This window comes from Acyrthosiphon pisum, chromosome X (genome assembly GCF_005508785.2).
Source record: "Acyrthosiphon pisum isolate AL4f chromosome X, pea_aphid_22Mar2018_4r6ur, whole genome shotgun sequence".
Lineage (NCBI taxonomy): Eukaryota > Metazoa > Arthropoda > Insecta > Hemiptera > Aphididae > Acyrthosiphon > Acyrthosiphon pisum.
In genome coordinates this window covers 108,059,497-108,065,677 of record NC_042493.1, presented here as the reverse complement: position 1 = coordinate 108,065,677, position 6,181 = coordinate 108,059,497, and the positions used below count along the sequence as shown (strand labels likewise).

The following is a 6,181-nucleotide window of genomic DNA, read 5'->3' as shown; positions in this document are numbered from 1 at the left end:
TGTGAATAAAATTAAAAAAATTAAATTGTTCTGATAACTAATGTTCAACAATCTATAGTGTTTTTTAATATATGATAGGTTAGGTTAGGTTATAAAGAAAATTACTAAAATTGTTTAATTTTTCATTTAAATATCAAATTTTGTTTGTTAGATCTTTCAGTATTCATAGAAAATTGTGTATATTGATTGTTTTAGAATCCTGTAAAACGCTTTTATTAAATGTTCAACGTTTTTCATAAACAATAATCATGCATAATTTTTTTTTTTATATATAAAAAGCTTTATATAAGAAAATGTTCAGTTTTTTTTGATAATTTAAAAAAAATCAGTAATAATCATTTACAAAAAAACTAGATAAACTTTGCTAACAGAAACCTAATCCACAAAATTAGATTGAATCATGATTTTTAAAAGAAGAAAATATGACAATAAAAAAATCACATAAACGTAAACCATTTTGATCCACAATATGTAAAAGAATAAATTGTTTTAATATCTACTATCACTTACTCCTTTAATGTTCTGCGTTTCCTTGGAACTAACAGTTTTATTTAATACTTCAGTGAACAATTTAGCAGAATTGTCTGGTCGTATTGATGTACAACAATCTTTTAAATTGTTGAAATCAAAGAAAGCATTTTGTGTCAGTAATAATGGAGCTATAAAAAACATTTAAATTTAGGATGTTTTTATACTTCAATTTATTACTTGCATAGAAAAAAAAAATTACCAATAATTGCAGCAATATAGGAGAAAAATTCCGGGTAATCCATTAAATAATCATTCCAATCTTTAAGGATAGCATCGATTCTTTAAATTAAAAAAATTCATATGAATTAGAGTGTTAGGTATATACTATGAATAATTAATTACCCTCGAGTTATGGCTTCCATAGAAAGAATTTTTTTAGATAAAAGTTTTGCAAAAATGTTTCCTGCCACTGTTGTTCGTGTAATTGGACTACTATCTAAAGTTACAAGTGACATTGATTTCACAAACTCTTCATGCCTTGTGCGGATCACCGAAGTTTCATCTTCCGATAATGAATAAATTATATCCTATATAAAAAAGCAAAATTACAATGATGTTTATATGCAAATTATAGGAACTTTATAATATGATAAATATTTTTATATGAAATACATACATCTAAATTTTGTATTCGCTCATATTCAATAAGTATGTTTTTACATTTAATATTCATTTTATCAGCCATTTCCGAGTCCAATTCTGACACTGGTTCTTTAACAGTTTCTTTGGACTCTGAACTAGAAGAATTTATGAAAGTGTAGATCGAGGCATCATACGCTCTACACTTACAAAATAAAATAAGTAAATATAATTAGACACAAATATTTAAAATGCGCGCCTCTACTTTTTTAACATTGTATACTGCGCGTCTACCTCCATAACAGAACCTCCGACTGACAGACCAGTTCCTCTTTTCGGATGTAAGTACAATCTCTAATATGCAATTTTCTAAAACTATATTTCTTATTTGAAATAGAATATTAAATAGTTCTTAGTTATAGCGTATATGTAGCACATTTAACATTGTTAAGCATGTTAACACCACAGAATAGGTTAAAAGTAACCAACCCTATTCTGTAAAAACACTAGTATCGGGAACAATCGAGAACAATAATTGAGTAACTAGATTATTAGGAAAAATAGTAGATTTATAAGAGTGATTACTAATAAAATGCGAGTAACTCGAGTATTATTTTATTCTGTTAATCTATGTTTACTCCACAACTATATTTAAAGTTTTTATTAACTATAACTTATTACTTATGGAAATAAACTTAAATATCATAAAAATATAGATACTACCTTTATAAATTGTCTCCAAAATATTTAGATTACATAATATTCTTAAATAGTAATTATATTATGATGTTAATTAAACTAATATATTGTACTCAGATTGGTTCAATAATAATAATAATAATAATAATAATAATTCTTATTTCCATTTAACAAAAGCAATTGTTAATTCTTTCATATAAAAAAATTTATATTTTTTTTTTTTTTTTAGTAATATATAATGTAATGGAGTAGCATTATTAAAAATTAAAATATATAAAATATGTAACCATGAATTTTTACCAACCAAGTTTTTAATTTTGTACGAGTTGACTATTTAATTGATTCTTAAACAATATTATAATGTTTAATATTTCAATTAATTTAATTGATTGAATATCTTGATTATCATAATATCTCGATTATCGAAATAATTTGATTATTCCAATCACTAAAAAACACTATCATTAATCTAAAGAAGATATCATTAAATCATTGTATTTTGCAAAATAATATAGTGACATAGGTAATAATAATATATGAATATATACTAGTACTGAGTATACTTTCTGCTACAAAAGTATCACCAAATATTAAAACTTTTCTATGGTAAATATCTGACAATTTAAGTTGTAGGTAAATGTACCATTAAAAGCAGTCCTATATATACGCAAAAAATTGTAATGATTCCAAGTAAGATGATTCTGGTCGGTTCTGGTGCTGTTACTTTGCACATTACTAATTGTGAATAACATTTCTTATAAGAAGTAGGTACTTCTATTTTTAAAACTTTTTTTAAAGTGTCTGGGTATAAAGATGGAACCTCTGATGGAACTCTATAATATATTAATTATACTTAGTACCTAATGATTAAGTAGTAATTAATAATAACCTGTTTTCAAAATATTAATGAAAGCACCAAAAGTTAACTTGTCTAATTTGATGGAATTTTCTTTGTATCATAACAACAAGATAATATAATAATAATGATATAATAGGACACTATATCTGCATGTGTTGTCTCTGTCTAACACAAAACAGCAAATTGTATATTCTGAACAATTTATTCAACTTTGCCCTCTTGTATGTTTAATTAATATATGAGAAAGAATTTACCTATTATCAAATTTAGAAGTAAGAGTATTATATACTGAACTTCATAGGTTTTTATTAGGATTTTAATTTTAAAGCAAGTTATGAGTATTTTAGAACTTACAAACATTCAACAGTTGTGTTATGTATAATAGGTATGTAGGTATAATTGTGTTCCTCAACCAACCGTAACCCCTCTACAAAATACTAATGGCTATATTTGCCGATGCTGAAGTTTAATAAAAAAAGAAATTTACAATTTGGAAAACCTGCCCAGTTATTCTTGGCCGACGGCTGACCTCACAAACTACACACACAGTTGGAATTACTTTTCATTATTAGATAGGAATTGCAACATTCGTCGTCGGCCAAGATCAACTGAACGGGTAATATTTACCTATTTTTTTTTAATTGATTTAAAATGAAAATATAAATTATGTTTACTAGATAATATTCTTACTTCTGAATTTAATAATAGGTAGCTGGATCAATTCACCCTTGGGTACCTATATTATACACACCTGAGTTAAATTGATTATTCAGAACGTACCATTTGCCATGACAAGCGTTTGTAAGACGGAGACAGCTCTAGCGGACGAGCGTCCTCTTAAGAAATCAGTGCCTCGTGGATAGGGTTGACGAGTCAAGATTGATGTATAAATATAAAATAATCATAAGTAGGTAGGTATCTATGTATAAGTGATGTTTTCAATCATTAACTCTAACCGTTCTTTTTACCTTATTGACTTACGACAAAATTAATACTTTTAATATTAATCATTTAAAGTACCAGTTTGTTTCGACAAAGTATGAACGAAGAATCAAAAACGCAGAGCCAGAATGATGATGGTTGAACGAAACGAAGAGTACCAAATTCGCGGACGTGTCGAGAACTCGAGTCTCGAGTTATCGATTATTCGAGTGAATAGTACGCTGAGACTCTGAGACGTGTGCGGACGTGTGTACGCGTGCGCGCGTTTATTGATAAAGGGCGGAAATGCGGAATTTAATATAATATATAATTTATTTATTCTGTGGTGTGTTGTAGGAGCACGATTAAAGATAATATAATCGTGTGTAGGAGTCACTCGACATTCGACGCCCAAAAAACGTACCGCGTCTCCTACTATTTGATAAGAAATATCATATCATAATTGATAAGGAAATTGCCGGTGGCCACGGACTAAGATAGTACTATCTTAGTCCGTGCCGGTGGCCCGTGGACCGTCTCGAGAAGGGCGTTTGGCTGGCTCATCATATGATAACGTTATCAGGTTAATCCGATGCATGTCCCAAGGTGTATTGATACACACACCTTGATTCACGCAACATTACCTTGTATCAATACACCTTGGTATGTCCTATACACAGACGGAGATTATAATATTAGTCCGTGTCCGTGGTTCCATAATATTATTTCGTGATAATATTACGCATTATTAATTTAGTCGTTGAATTTTGAAATTAATTCAACTTCGACGTTTATGCTGGTTCACTGGAGTACTGGACTCTGTCGTTCAGGGCAGCGGTTTTTAACCGGTGCGTCGCGATAGAATTTATGTGACCTCGACTTTACGGACCTCGTCAAGTCAATACAATTTTATTTTTCTGGAAGTGCCAACAAAGAAATCATGTTCCAGAAGGCACAGTTTATAAGCCAACACTTTGGTTAGTACCTTAAGAAGACGTGATACCCGTATGCGTTGTTTCCGTCTTACAATTATTAATGTATGACATGGCAAAAAACTTTTGCGCGGGATAGAACCACTCCCTTGGTATTTATAGTAGAATTCCCAAAATTCCACAACGCGCAGGGAACAATTTTATCTGTATCGCAGCGTTTTTATTTTTTTATAGCATTCACCAATAATTTTCAATAAATAAATGAAAAAAAAAAACAATAAAATCCTAATGTTCTCAAACTGATAACTTTAATCTTATTTATGTTATCCAAATAATAAAAACGCACAGATAAAGTTGTTCCCTATGCATTGTGGAGTCTTGGTATTTCTACTATAAATACCGAGGGAATGGTTCTATTCCGAGTAAATCAGTGTTTTGCTATGTTGTAAGTTTGTAAGACGGAAACAATGCATGCCGGTATCTCGTCCTCTTAAAAATCATTTTTTGGTTAAAAAAAAGTTGGTGAATCACAAAGCTGGTTGTGTCTTATATTATTGTGTTCTACTCACGGCCGGTATTACTAGTAATTTTATTCTTCTGAATAGATATATTATCTTTTGTACCTATATAGGTACTTGAATAATTTGTATGTACCTACTGTAGTCAAATATTTATCCATGGATCTAGTTAACTATAAGTATCGAACAAATTGTTTATATTATAATGTACTAATTCTATACTAATTTTTAAATTATAGGCAATGTAAATAACAATGTGACAGAACCTGCCTATGATCCAGTAATCAAACCACCTCAGAAACCTCTAATCCAGAGCAATTCCAGGATCCGAGGACTATCAACCATCTATAATGATGGATAAGGACTTGTCCATTACCAGCATAAGTAATATAAAATATAATATCGAAAAAATTATATAATATATTATATATAAAATACAATTTAATGTAACTTCTTTACGTCATGTCACTGCTACTAACATACACTTATAATTTAGTATGCAATGTGCACGAATAAATAATAATAAAAATATTTAAATGTCATATTGACCCAATTTTTTATTTATATTTATTTAATAATACTGAAGTAGTATAAATAATAAGTAGGTTTGATAAGAGACAGAAAAATATACTTAAGAGGACGTGTACCTATACTCAATTTTTTTAACGAATATTTTGACTAACAAAAGTAACTAACAGAAAGATAATATTATTGTCCTGAAGTGATCTAAACCGACAGTAGTTAAACTGTATAACGAAAAATTTTTTTGCTTAAAAAGACATTCATAAAAGATTTACAGTATTTATAACCATTACAAAGTAAAATTATGAATCTGTGATTTGCGGACGTTACACGCACCATTCGTTTGTCAATGAGGTGCACTTATCAATAACATTTGCATAACCACTTAAAATTCAAATATGTATGAACTTCATAAAAAATCACAAACATTTTTAAAGTAAACTATATCTGTAATCAGAATCCAAACATTTAAGGGACATTTCCATAAAAAATATCATTATTATAAGTACCTACCAAATATGTATAAAAAATAAATAAGAACACTTACCATTGTCGGCTGTAAATAATAAAGATAAATTTATAAATTTTATTTAATTAAAATGTTTCCAGCTTACAGGGTG

At 28.7% G+C, this 6,181-nt stretch overlaps 1 long non-coding RNA gene and 1 pseudogene across 1 annotated transcript in view; one reads left to right on the top strand and one right to left on the bottom strand.

Annotated features, from left to right (window-relative positions):
• LOC100570796 overlaps positions 1-1,301 on the bottom strand; it is a 2,424-nt pseudogene extending 1,123 nt beyond the window's left edge.
• A 3,907-nt stretch (positions 1,302-5,208) lies between these two features.
• The window catches only part of LOC107883947, a 2,091-nt gene continuing 1,118 nt past the window's right edge, over positions 5,209-6,181 (top strand). The window contains exon 1 of the long non-coding RNA XR_003838677.1: positions 5,209-5,423. This is a non-coding gene — a long non-coding RNA (uncharacterized LOC107883947). The remainder of the gene's footprint in view (positions 5,424-6,181) is intronic.